Source organism: Nicotiana tabacum, chromosome 8, assembly GCF_000715075.1.
Source record: "Nicotiana tabacum cultivar K326 chromosome 8, ASM71507v2, whole genome shotgun sequence".
NCBI classification, from domain to species: domain Eukaryota; kingdom Viridiplantae; phylum Streptophyta; class Magnoliopsida; order Solanales; family Solanaceae; genus Nicotiana; species Nicotiana tabacum.
The window spans coordinates 60,810,790-60,825,665 of NC_134087.1; positions in this window are offsets into that span (position 1 = coordinate 60,810,790).

Consider the following 14,876-nt stretch of genomic DNA (forward strand, 5'->3'; position numbering starts at 1 on the left):
GTTCGAGGTCGGTACGCATGGGATGGCATTTTTGGAGCATTGTTTGTCTTGCTGGGTATTGGATTTGGCTTGTTCGAGGTAGGTAACACTTCTAAACTTGGTGTTGAGAGTATGAAACCCCAAATTATGTGTTATGTGTTTGGTGTTGAGGTGACACACATACTAGGTGACGGGCGTGTTGGCGTTTGCACCATGTAAGTTGTGACTCCGTTATTCCTGTGGTACTGTATAGCTATCTTATCTTATCTGCAACCATGAAATTTCTATGTACTTGAGGTATTGAGCTGTGATTCATGTTAGAAACCATTTCTAGGCTACATGCTTAACCTGTTGGGACCCACTAAGGTAATTTCTGTTGTTGAGTTATCTGCTTTCATTGCTTCACATACTCAGTCATACGCATTCATATGCATATCATGGCTCAGTCTCTTACCATTTATTGACATAATATATCATCATTTGTGGGCTAGTTCCATGGCATTGTGAGACCGAGAGACTTGAGAGATTGATGACTGAGTGAGGTTGATGGCATGAGCGAGAGTGATATTATGGGAGCGGGCTGCACACCGTAGCATGTTATATTGATTATATTTATGCGATCGGGCTACACGCCACAACGGCTTTTACTAATTTATGATAACGTTTGGGCTGAATGAGACCCTCAGAAGTCTGTACAAACCCTTAGTGAGCGCGGTTGATTTATAATTTGGGATGGATCTTCCCTCGACATGGATCTTGTCTGAAGCATTTATACTTTGGGGATGGATCTTTTGCATGTTGCATTGGCCTTATATAGTACTGAGTGACTGACTGGCAGTTCCTATGTAAATATTTGGAAAGGATCATCCATGGGCTGGATTGGCCATACACAGTGCTTAGTGACTAAGCATGATGAGTGAAAAGTGTGAGGCAGTGAGATCAAACACTCTGAGAGTGTGAGCACATAATTTCATCTCTGAGATATATTGCATTGAAATGCACATATGACATAAAGGCATAGAGATGCATTTTTCTTCATGATGTACGGTATTACGTCATTCATGACTTCTCACATATATTGACATATGGGCGTAGAGATGTATTTTACACTTGCTATCTAGAAATAAAATGAAACATCTTACTTATTGTTGAAAGAATTTTTGGGAAAAACTACAATTTTCAAAATTACTCATATTTTCGATGATTTCGGTAAAGGATTTGGGTTTTTATTAATATACTTGAAAAGCAGGACTTTTTTTCGGAAAACCATGAATAAGATGAGCATTTTATCTCTGAGTTACTTCTTTTATTACTTGCTTTACATTGTTATGAACTGTAGTTGGCTATTGGTGTAGGACCCGACCTGTGTTCCAGCTCGTCACTACTTTCAACCTAAGGTTAGGTTTGTTACTTATTGAGTGCTTGGGGTTGGTTGTACTCATACTACACTTCTGCACCTTGCATACAAATGTTGGTTGTTGATGTTGTTGTGATCAACGGGAGCTGGAATTGAAGATGTACCTACGTTCTGGTTGTAGCTACCTCTTGTTCATGGTAGCCTTAGATTAGTTCTGGTTGTAGCCGTCTCTTGTTCATGGTAGCCTTAGATTATAAAAATATATTTATGTACATTTCAAATAGATGATGTATTTATTTATACCAGCTTTGTAAATTTTTATCTTAGCAGCTCATGATTTGTACTACCTATTCTTGGGGAATGTATAAGATTCGGATATTTCTTTACTTAAGTTTCTTAATAAATTTCATTGGAATTGGATAGTTGTTAATTGGCTTATCTAGCAGGTTGAGTTAGGTGCCATCACGACTAGTTGGATTTTGGGTCGTGACAGTAGGAGTGATTCAGAGTAATGTAGATATTGTGGAACTAATTCTAACATATGATGAGAATTAATGAAATTTAACTAACTTAACTGGAACACATTAGTTAGTAACTGAACACCATAGCTGAACCCACATCAGTCATACAATTCCAAAATCGGTAGCAGAAGTCATAAGCTTTCCTAAGAGTAACTAGAAATAACAAATACATCACTATTCCGAAATAATAGTGATCAATAGAAATAAAAGACAACCGAAGGTGACTTCGGTGACTGCGAACGTCGATCAGGTATACCTTGGCGTCTCCAGCCGCGCAAACATAAGTCTCAAAACGAACTCGATCAGAAATACCTGAATCAGTACAAAAATGTGCAGAAGCGCAGCATGAGTACACAACAGTGGTACCTAGTAAGTATCAGGCCTAACCTCGATAGAGTAGTTACGAGGCAAGGTCAAAATTCCTACTAGACAGGTAAACCTTTATAGAACATAACATAAAACTAATAATAGAAAGAACATCAATGTAAGACCGCCAACAGAAGGATCACAAATTTACAACCAACAGTGAAAATATTAAATGCCCAAATGGTAATAAAAATGACCAGATAATAAAAGCAACAACACAGTTAGAATATAGATGAAATATGAATGAACTCAAGTAAGGAAAACCGATGACAACTCAATTAATCAAATCATTTCTAATGCACGAATTACAACAAGAGTTTCCCAGGGGTACCACTCCTCGTAATCACATATCATGAGTCACAATTTCTAAATCATACACGTATCACATGTCATGCCCACAATAATAATCACCTCCGCATGGAAAAATCCTCATGCTATCATATACATCGTACCTATCTCAAATATCAATTAAGGATGATCGAGGAATAAATTTAAACACAATAAAACACAATTTCAAACTTGAATAAAGTAAAGTATCAAATGAGATATTAAGTTTATTTTAGTATTCAACTAAATTTAATAAAAGAGAGGTTGTGAAAATAGAGTATCAGATGAGCTTAGTTTAGAAAATAATGAGATGAAGTAAAAATAAAGTATTTAAGCAAAGTAAAACATCAGTTAAATTTAACAAGTTAAATATAAAATGTTGTAACAATTTTTAAATAAAACACACAACAATAAGATGATGAGTAAAACTTGAGAATCCTATTAAGTAAAAATGTGATAACCATTTAAATTAATAAAGCTCTGAGTGAGATAGGAGTTTTATTTGAAAGGTACACAAGTGAAATACATGTAGAGTTTTTTCATTCAAACCGCTAAATTACAGACAACTCAATCGGATATGAGATAATAACCCCATGCACATAAATTCAACTTGACAATCAATTTATCAAGAAGTAACGGAGGCACCAATTGGCATGTTAAAGCAATGCAACGAATCACGTAGAATGCATGACTCAAACAAGAAGTCAATATCGTTCCATTACTATAATACTAACAGTTAACCAAATACGATCAAAATACAAGTGAAATAATTTAAGTAACAACAATAACCATTCATCTGATAAACTGTTCCAACATAAAATGCTCCATGAGAATCACAACCGAAAATAATTTTACTAGCACAACAATTACAACATATAAATCTATTGCGGCATGCAACTCGGTCCCACCTATATCATATCATCCATCCTTATCGCACCATATAATATCTTTCCACATTATTTTAAAATTATTGCAGCGTGTAACCCGTTCCCCAAAAAATATAAATTAATCAAAACAAACTACAACTAACTACAACGTATCGCCAAATCAACGGAATAACGAAGCTACCCAAGAAGCCTGTAACGACCCAGCCGGTTGTTTCGAGAGTTATCGCCTTGTTTCTCCTATTTCCTGCTTATTTTGTGTTTTTCAGCTGTATTTTGACTTACCAGGTTAGTCGGTTCTGGTCCGGAGTGATTTTGGGGTGAGTTGAGACACTTCGTCTCTTGTGAGAAGATTTAAGTTGGGAAAGTTGACCAGATATTGACTTATGTGTAAATGATCTCGGATTTAAAATTTGATGGTTCCTTTAGCTCCGTTTGGTTATTTTGGACTTAGTAGAGCATCCAAAATGTGATTTGGAGGTCCGTTGTGGAATTAGGCCTGAATTGGCGAAAGTTGGAATTTGGCGATTTTGGTCGGCAGTGGAAATATTGATATAGGGGTCGGATTGGATTTCCAGAAATTGGAGTAGGTCGTGGTGTTATTTATGACTTGTATGCAAAGTTTGAGGTCATTCGAATCTAATTTGATAGGTTTTGGCGTTGTTTGTAGAATTTGGAAGTTTCGAAGTTCATTAGACTTGAATCCGTGTATAATTCGTGTTTCTAATGTTCTTCAAGGTGATTTAATGATTTGACTAAGTTCATATGATGTCGTGGGATATGTTGGTATGTTTGGTTGAGGGCCTCAGGTTGATTTCGGGTGATTAACGGATTAAGTATCGAAATTGGAAGATTGCTGAAGTTGAACTCAACTGTCATAATCGCACCTGCGGATGTCTCATCACAGGTGCGAGCCCGTAGGAGATGGGTAGAAGACACACGTGCGATAAAGTTCCCATACCTACGATGGTCGCAGAAGCGTATTATGGGGTGCAGGTGCGTGTTTGGACTGCATGTGCGATGGTATTCTATAGATGCAGTCAATTGATCGCAAAAGCGAAGGTTGGATTTTAAGTGATTTCTCGCAGAAGCGGAGATTGTTCTGCAGATGCACAATTTGTACCGCAGGTGTGGTTTTTCTGGTCAAAAAGTATAAATAGATGACTTCGGTAATTCTTCTCATTTTCACATTTTTTAACACGGGTTTTAGAGATTTTGAAGTGATTTTTGAAGGGAATTTGAGGTTTATCACTGAGGTAAGTTTCTTGAGCCTAACTATCCTTAGCAATGGTGTTTTCCCATTGATTTTCCACTTAATTAGTGAGGTTTTGAAGCGAAGATTGGGGGTTAGGGCTTAGGAATTTGGAGAGTGAATTGTGGGGTTTTGGAGGGGCGAATGATGTCGGATTTTGATATATTTAGTATGGTTAGACTCACGAGTGAATGGGCTTTCTGGTTTTGTGACTTTTGTCGTATTTCGAGACGTGGGTCCGGGGCCGGGTTTGAGCCAATTTTGGGATTTGAGTCCATTTAATAGTTTTTCTTGAAGAATTGGTTCCTTTGGCATATATTGATTGTGTTGTATTACTTGTGGCTAGATTCAAGACATTTGGAGGCTGATTCGAGAGGCAAAGGCATCGTGGAGAGGGTTTTTCTCGGATTGAGGTAAGTAGCAATTGTAAATCTAGTCTAGAGGGTATGAAACCCCAGATATTATGTCGTATGACTATTTTGGAGGTGACTCACATGCTAGGTGACGGGCGTGTGGGTGTGCACCCTAGGGATTGTGACTTTGTCTGTCCCATGAAACTGTAAAATTGATTAGCCTACTTTTTACTACGTGTTTCTTATGTTTTTATAGAAATTGAGTGCACCTCATGTTAGAAATCATGTTTAGGCCTTGTGATATCACTGTTGAGACCTGTGAGTTCTTACACTTGCTGAATTAACTGCTATTTGCAATTTTGTTCTTAGTCATGATATTACCTGCATATTTTACATTTGTCCCTTCCTATTTATCATTGACACATGTTATTATCTCTGTTAGGGTTGAACTATATGTTTTATGAGAGCCCGAAGAACTTGTGAGTTTTGTGACTGAGATAGGGCTTGAGTGCTGAGCTGTGAGCTATATGAGTGTATATTGATATTACTTGCGTCTCATACCTTCGTCCCTTCTTGTTTATTATTGATACATGTTATTATCTCTGTTTGGGCTGAATTATATGATTTCTAAGAGCCCGAGGGACTGGAGAGGTTGGTGACTGAGATAGGGCCTGAGTACCGAGCTGTGAGCTATGTGATTGTATATGGATCAGGTTGCACGCCGCAACGAGCTCAGGGCTATATATGTATATATTGGATCGGGTTGCACGCCGCAATGAGCCTTCGGGCTAATTATCTATATTGGATCAGGTTGTACGCCGCAACGAGCCTTATGGCTGTTTATATATTGGATCGGGATGCATGCCGCAACGATATAGCGCTTGGGTTGAAGGAGCCCCTCCGGAGTCTGCACACTCTAGTGAGCGCAAGTACCTATTGAGTATGATTACTGAGGGTTGAGAGCCGAGTGATTGAGCTGTTGAGATGAGGTGAGAGATTGTGGTCTTGAGAGACTGTACTTGCTTTCAATTATTGCTGCACTTAGTTGTTATCTGTCCATGTTGTGCAAATTTTTGAAAGACATGATATTTGTTTTACTTGGGTAGGAACCGATTTGACTTAAGCCACTAAATTTGAAAGCATGACTGTTCTTTTTTTGAAAGTTATTGGAATGAACTGTATTTGTATAGCTCGTCACTGCTTCTCAGTTCCTTATTTATTTATGTTACATACTATGTTGGAAGTACTCACGTTACGCCTTACACCTTATGTGCAGATTCACGTGAGACCGGTCGCGGAGGTCGTTGCGTTCGTGCGCAGTTGACTGTCAGAGATCTACGAGGTAGCTGCTGGCGTCTGCAACCCTTGTCTCTCCTTCTTTTGTTATCTTTTCTATCTATTTTTGGTATTCGGTGGAATATTGTAAACTCTGATTCTACACTGGTTTTAGATGCTTATGACTTAGTGAAACCCCCGATGTTGGTCTATATTTTCCCCATTTTTATTTTGAATTCAACTCTTTTATGATGTTTCTATTATGAAAAGCTTTGTGTAAATTTTTAATGAAATATCGAAGTATTTTTGAGAGGTGTCGGCTTGCCTAGTACCATGATAGGCGCCATCACAATCGGTTAGAGTTTTGTGTTGTGACAAAGTCACAATAGACGAAAAAGTTACACGATAACTCACAAAATCAAATGGCAAGAGATGACAATTCATAAACCAAACGATCTCCTAGAATCAATTAACAATGAAGGCATGTATTCAACAAGTAATTGCATTTAACAATTTAAAAAATATAAAGGTAAACTTGACAATAAAAATAGAACGTGTACTAACAACTTCAAGTAAAATATGAGCAAGCCTAACAACAAAAGATATAACATGAAACGATAACTTCAACTAAATGCATGAAAGAAGCCTAAGAGTCTAAACCGATCAAATATCACATATAAGCCCGTGTACACACTCGTCACATCGTGTACACGCCTTTCACATAATTCAATTAGTATAATCAACCCAAAACCTAAGGGGTAGTTTCTCCTACACAAAGTTAGGCAAGATACATACCTCAATTAGGCCATATCAACACTCAAAAATAGCTTTTCCTTCAAAATTCACATCTGCTCGGCTCAAATCAAGCCAAAGATGACTTAACAGTATCAAACAATGCAAGTGAAACCAATTCCAATTAATAAAGCTATGATCTTTATGCAATTCCCCAAAAGTAAACCACGGGCTCGCCCAGTCAAAACCCAGGTCAAAGGGTAGGTCTCGACTACCCATAGCCCCACGAGTTCATATATGTATTTTATTATAAAATCTGAGTCCAATTCGACTCACAAATCTCAAATTTTATTTTTTCAAAACTTTGACAAAAATTCCTAAATTTCCTCTTTGATTCTCGTATATTTGATGTTAAATCTAATATAAAATCAAGAAATATAGTTAGAAATTGATTAGAATTAATTATTCAATGTTTGTAGATGAAACTCCCTCTATAAAATCACCTCCCACCGAGACTAGGGTTCAAAGTATGATAAAATGAAGCGAAATCTCGAAATACTTATCTATAAGCAAGCTGAAGATTTCACAATAGCGACATAGGGTTCATAATTGCGAACCCTCGCAAAAGCAAAGCTTGAATAGTTCTGAACCCTTTGAAAAAGCAACAAAAATGTCGAAAATGCGAACACTGGTCTTTTCGCAAAAGCAACCAGTTATTCGCAAAAGCGACTCTTCCCCAGCCCAGGCCTTCATCAGAAATGCAATCCAGAGTTCACAAATGCGAACTCTGCATGACTCAGTCAACTTCACAAAAGAGATCATTTCCTCACAAAAGTGAGGTCCCTCCGTAGCAGCCCAACATCGTAAATGCGATGAAAACCTCGCAATTGCGAGAACAGAACACCAATAATAGCTAAACGTTCTACAACCTCTCCGAAATGCATCTAAAACAAGTATGGGCCCTCGAGGTTCTAAACCAAACATCCACACTAGTCTAAAAATATCACAAACTTGCTCGCACAATCAAAATACCAAAATAACATCTAGAACCATGAATCAGACGCCAAAATGCATGAAAAATCACAATGAACTTCAAGAACTTATATAATTGCAACCAAGCATTTGAACAACGTCTAAACCAACTCCAAATAAAACCATGTTTTGAAAAAAAGTCCCAAATGACGAAACAGACCTATTTCAAGTTCCGAAACCAAAATCCGACTCCGATAGCTTTAAATTCAAACCATGATCAAACTTAGGAGAATTCAAAATATTAAATTTCCAACTTCCGCCAAATGGTACTGAAACCTTCCTGAAACATCCGAATGCAACTTTGGGCAGAGGCCCAAGTCTAAAATTACCATCCGGACCTCCCGGGTTCATCAAAACCCCGATCGGAGGTTAATTACACAAAAGTCAAACTTAGTCAACTCTTTCAACTTCAAGCTTTTCAAGTGAGAGTCATCCTTCAAAGTCAATTCGAAACCACTAAAAAAATCGAAGATGACGATACATGAAAGCCATAATACACCATGTAAAGCTATTCATGATCTCAAACCGTTGAACTGAATGTAAATACTCAAAACAACAGATCTGGTCGTTACACTTAGCCTCGTCGTTACCACGTTGGGGTTAGACTCGACAATTACTGAGTACATTGGATCGGTCGTTCTGAGAGTTTTAGCCCTGTTCTCCTATTTACTACTCATTTTATGCTTTACAGTTGTTATATGACTTGTCGGGGTAGTTGGTTTTGGTCGGAAGAGGTTTTGGAATGAGTTGAGACCCTTAGTCTTAAGGTTGGTAGCTTAAATTGAAAATGTTGACTGGATGTTGACTTATGTGTAGACGACTCCGGAATGGAGTTTTGATATTTTCGCTAGCTCCATGGGGTGATTTTGGACTTAGGAGTGTGTTCGAATTGTGATTTGCATATCTATAGTTGAATTAGGTTTGAAATGTTGAAAGTTGGAAATGTGGATGTTTGACCGAGAGTGGAATTTGTGGTTACCGGGCTTGGATTAGTGTTCCAGAAGTTGGAGTAGGTCTGTGTTGTCATATGTGACTTGTGCAAAAATTTTGAAATCAATCGGACATGATTTTATAGGTTTCGGCATCCAATATAGAAGTTAGAAGTTCTAAAGTACATTAGGCCTGAATCGATGTGCGATTCATGGTTTTAGCATTTTTTTTGACAATATTTGAAGGATAGACTATGTTCGTATGATGTTTTGGGATGTGATGGTATGTTTGGTTGAGGTCCTGGGGTCCTCGGGTGGAGTTCGTATGGTTAACGAAATAAGATTTCGAAGTCGAGAGGCTGCTGAAGCACATTAGTTCTGGTGCAATCGCACCTGCGGAGTGGTAACCGCAGGTGCGAGCTAGCAGGTGCGAGGAAGGGAAATGCGGATGTGTCCTAGAGTTGGGCATGCATGGGTCGCATGTTTGATGGAATTTTTGCACCTGCATGGCCGCAGATGCAGTGACTGAAGCGCAGAAGCAGAGTTTGGATTGGGGGCTTAGGAGCGCGGATGCAGAAGATTTTCCGTAAAAGCGGACTAGCACCTGCATGTGGAGGATTATCATAAGTGGATGAAGTGGAGCCTTGGCAAAACTGCAGAAGCGGGAGATTCTTCGCACCCGCTTGACCGCAGGTGTGATGAGCCGCAGGTGCGAAGGCACTGGGCAGAATATTAAAAACAAGGTTTCTGTCATTTTCTTCATTTTGAACATTCCATGCTCGGGATTCGGCAATTTTTTAGAGAATTTTCGAGAGGTTTCTTGAGGTAAGTCACTTGTGATTAAATTTATTCAATAGTTATGTGTCCCATTAATTTTTCCACCTAGACTGTATGATTTTGCGGTGTAATTTTGGGGGTTTGAGGCTAGGGATTTGGAGAACTGAAATTGGGGATTTGGGTGTCAATTTAGTATTGGATTTTGATAAATTTGGTATGGTTGGACTCGTGGTTAAATGAGCTTTCAGATTTTGTGACTTTTGTTGTATTATGAGACTTGGGACCTGGGGCCGACGTTTTAGTTGACATTTTTGACTTTTGATTGAGAACCTAGTATTTTCTTATAGAATTGATTATTTTAACCTATGTTGATTGTATTGAATTGATTGTGGCTATATTCGAGGCATTCAGAGGACATTTCGCGAGGTAAAGGCCTGTTGGAGTAGAGATTTGTACGGTTTGAGGTTAGTAACACTTCTAAACTTGGTTTTGAGGATATGAAACCCTAAATTTTGTGTTATATGATTGCTGTTGAGGTGACACATGTGCCAAGTGACGGGCATGTAGGCGTGCACCATAAGAATTGTGACTTGGTCTATTCCAAGAAACTGAATAGTTGTTAAATCTTGCTATTACTCGTATTGTCACTATGTGTTGGAGCTATGAAGTTGTCGGTCATGTTATAAATCCTTCTTAGGCTATATGTTGGTACCATTGGGACCCACAGTGGTTGTTCTTTTCTTTTAAACTAATTGTTTAATATGTCAATTTGTACTAAATCATAGTTCTACTTGCATATTATATCTCAGTCTCTGCTATTTTACTTGATACATCATATCATCATTGTTTGGGTTGATTATCCCGATTCTAGCGAGCCCAAGAGATTGGAAAGATTATTGACTGAGTGAGGCTGAGGGCCTATTATGAGTGGTATTTATGGGATCGGGCTGCACACTACAACAGGTTTATTAATTCATGCCAAGATTTATCTTATTATAGCAGTTGGCTGGATCGGGCCCTCCGGAGTCTGCACATCTATAGTGGTGCAATGCTAGCAATTATTTACATATGGGATGGATCTGTCATGGTTCATTTGCATATGGGCTGGATCTGCTCTGATTCATTTGCATATGGGCTGGATCTGCCCTGGTTAATTTACATTTGGGCTAGATCTGCCCTAGGCTGGATTTGCCCTATTATGTATTAAGTTTTGTTGTAAAAATCTTAAAGTATGTCTAAATTCCTGTTGAAAGCATGTCTAAATTCTTGTATTTTTAATTGTAGACTATGAAATTCTGAGATATCACTATCATACCTTTTCTGTAATTTTCCCTTACTGTTAAATGTTGAAAGTGGACTGTAATAATTGGACTCGTCACTACTTTAAATCTAAATGTTGTATTTGTTACTTATTGAGTTGGTAGTACTCACGTTACACCCTGCACTTTGTGTGCAGATCCAGGTGCATCCAGTCATGGTAGTTGCTGAGTTGCTGAGTCCGAACTTTGGAGATCATCGAGATAGCTGCTTGGCATTCGCAGACCTTGACTCTCCTCCTTTATCTTGCAGTTATTTATTAAGATTTACCTTCTAGACAGTGTATCAGACTATGACATTTTGTAGATGCTCATGCACTCAGTGACACCCCAATTTTGGAAGAGATTATGTATTGAGTTTTGATTTCCTATCCCGTTTCTAAGAGAATTTTCTTCAATTAAACTATTTAGTATCTTTCAAAGATTTAAAATGTTGGAAATGTCTGAGTAGTCGGCTTGCCTAGTACTATGGTAGGCACCATCACGATGGACTGGTTTCGAGTCATGGCATGTGTAGATTTTGACGTTGGCACTAGAGGAGTCCTAAGAGGACTTAATAGATACCAGGGTAAAGTGGTTCGAGGTAAAACTGCATCCCATCCACATGCCTTAGAGTCACTTTCCCATTTCTTCGTATCATTTCCATTTTATTGTGGACAGTGTTGTACTTCTTTCCAACCCTTGTATTTAGCTGGATCTAGATGCTCATATACTTGTGACACCAAATCTTGGAGTGGTTTACGTTGTGTTTTTGATCAATTATCAAATATTTATTACTTTTCTTTTTGTATCATCTTGTTATGTTGGCTTTCCTAGCAAGAGGTGTTAGGAACCATTACAGCCTCGATCTTGGAATTTTGGGTTATGACAGATTCTTGGATTACATGCTTTAACTAGACTCCTGGCTCATATTCTCTTCCTTCCATTTTAGTTGTCGTGGTTACTAAAAAGAATAGGTCCAAAATACATGTCATTAGATATACTTAATTATGAGGAAGAAGAGGATCAAGAGAAAATGACCGAGCAAAGCAAACATAGTAACCACTAACCACCATTCAAAATCTCTGTTGCGCATGTTTCACGACCCAAAATCCATTAAAGGTCGTGATGGCAGACACTAGTGTCAGGCAAGCCAACACTAAATAGTTAATTAAATTCTCATTTTTTTCATATTTCCAAAATCATAAATTTTCCTCAATTTGACTAGTAAAAGATGAACTTTAAAGAATAATAATAACATTGTCCAATTTCAATTCTAAATATCCCATAATCATCCCAGAACCCAGTCTCACAAGTACATTAGTATTTACTAGGAAATAAATAAAATACAATAATTGTTCGAAATCCAAATTTGGACAGAAAAATACAATACAATACTCTGAAGGAGACTCTGCTAGCTGCGGGATGTCTCGAGAAATGTAGCTCACCTAATTCCCCGTATCAACCATGCCGCTGCGTCAAACTAGGCCACAAGACCAACATGTGCCTATGCAACAAAATACACAGCAAGTGTAGTATGAGTACAATGACAATATGTACCCAATAAGTATCCCGTCTAACCTCGAAGAAGTAGTGACAAGAGGTCGACTTCGACACTTACTAGTGGCCCAATAATATCAAATACAGTAAAGAAGTGAACAAGTATGAAGCAGAGTAAATATATGAAATAAACATGTATAAAATACGTGGTACAATCCCCTCTTTACAATTTTACTCTATCTCTCAACTAGCAAGTTCCCTCCGTAATCAGAGCATATATATAAAGATATAGTGGTATCATCAAGAGGTTATCGTAATTCAAATGAGGGAAAAACTCTCAGATACCCTGGCTTTTAGCCAAATGTTATGCATGATTCCATGAGATATATCTATATATATATATATATATATATATATATATATATATATATATATGTAATGTCGAGGCGCATGACCCGATCCAACATAAAAGTAAAATATGCACTGTCGAGGGTCGAACGACGCAAAACATAGATGTATCTATTAACCTGTCGAGGCAAATGGACCGCTCCCATGAGAGTGTGTACATAAATCCTGCCGAGGCGGACGACCTGATCCCATAAGAGTAGTGGACGAAAATACCCCGCTAGCGAATCATACGTGCGACGTGGTAAAATATAAATTTAAGGAATCACCCCACTTGCGGATCATACTTGAGGCGCGTTCAAATGTAAATTTAACATTAAAATCATATCTCTTTCTTGATTCTTTTTAAAATAAGGGAAATTCAGCTTATAGCTTTTTAAGGAAATCACCCCACTCCCGAAACATATATGCGACGATATTACACATAGATTTCATAAGCTATTATAATATTCCTCAATTCCTTTCGAAATTACGAAGTTTGAATGAAACCTTTTAAATCTTAAATTCTTCAATTTAAATTCCTTTCAAAATATTTAATAATCAAACCCAATCTCGCTCCCTCTCAAGGCAATAATAAACATAAATGACTGACAATATCAACGTGGCATGATGTAAGCCTAAAACTATCCGTACATAGGCAAAGCTAGTAGCTATGTACGGACTCTCATATCCTAATGTGTACGTAGTATCCACAAATATAAGCACACAATGTAATGACCCAACTTGTTGTTTTAAGAATTAGCATTCCGTCCAACTGCTTAAGACCTAGAGAAGCTTCGTAATATGCATCATGACCCGCATGTGTGGTCGAGTTTGGTTTTCGTAAGATTAAGAGTTAAATTTAAAGAAAAACAAAATCTTATTTTTGAAGCTCAAATGGAAAGAGTTGACCGGAGAGTTTACTTTTCAGTAAATGACCCCAAAATGGAATGTCAGTGATGTCAATAGCTTCGTATGGTGATTTCGTACTTGGACGTGTGTCCGAATTTGGATTTGGAAGTCCATAGGTCAATTCGGCGCATTTAGGCGAAATAAGAAAGTTGACGTGTTCTAATTATATTATTTTATATGTGGAAGAGCTCTATTACCATGATGGATACCAATTAGATATGATAGGAAGTATACAAGGAGTATTATAAGTGATATGGGATTTAAGGGGTATCCTAAGTCTAAGTCAAGTTGGAAAATTTCATAATAGACTAAAGTTGCAAATGAGTACGCACAAGACCTCACTTGGGATGAGAATATCTAAATTTATATAAGGAGTTGTTGATTCATAACCTATAAATTAAATCTCTTTGAGTCTAGTTTCCAACGCATCAAACCGTTCATCATTTGGAGGTGTGTATAGAACGTTATGACCATTTTACCGGACTTGTGTCAGATGCATGGCCGGAGCGCGGCCGCACATATTTGAAAGTATTTTGCCTTGTGACTGCGGCCTGAGCGCGTTCGCGCACGTACCAAACCTCTAAATACCCCTATGGACGGGAAAGGATAGGAGCTAAGACATTTTTCAAGAGTAGGGCATCCTCTCCACCCCCAATCTGTCCAAGGCATCCTATTACACTCCTAAGGTGATTTTGTAAGTGTGTTTTTATGGTGATTTGACTTCTCAATCACTAGTTACAACATGGTTTTGATTAGATTTCATAGGATTTCTTCAAAATCTCAAGAACACCCCAAAAGTTCTCTTTCAAGGATTAGTCTACAAGAGGTAATCTTTCACCCTTAGACTTACATATATGGAGTTATTATGGAATTATGAGTATGAATCAAGTAATGGAACTCATGGTATGGTGATTGGAAGCCATAAATTATCAATTTAAATGAATACCCATTGTAGATATTGAAAATTTATTATTTGATGGATTTTTTGTTGGTTGGGTGTG